Genomic DNA, 279 nt, shown 5'->3' on the forward strand with positions numbered 1-279 from the left:
GAATAAATTCTTAGAAGTTATAAAGGAAAACCTCAAGGTTTTCATACTATTTGGTAAGTGCTCTAGAAAGTAGAGTTTAGATTCATAGACACCTTGGGAAACTAAACAGCACTGTTAGACTTCAAACAGGAGTTCTATTTAAAAGTTTATAGGTATATTGCAGCTCTATTTACGATAGCCAGGACATGGAAGCAACCTAAGTGTCCATCGACAGATGAATGGATAAAGAAGAAGTGGCACATATATACAATGGAATATTACTCAGCCATAAAAAGAAAT

The sequence above is a fragment of the Physeter macrocephalus genome, chromosome 10, assembly GCF_002837175.3.
Source record: "Physeter macrocephalus isolate SW-GA chromosome 10, ASM283717v5, whole genome shotgun sequence".
In the NCBI taxonomy this organism is placed as follows: Eukaryota; Metazoa; Chordata; class Mammalia; order Artiodactyla; family Physeteridae; genus Physeter; species Physeter macrocephalus.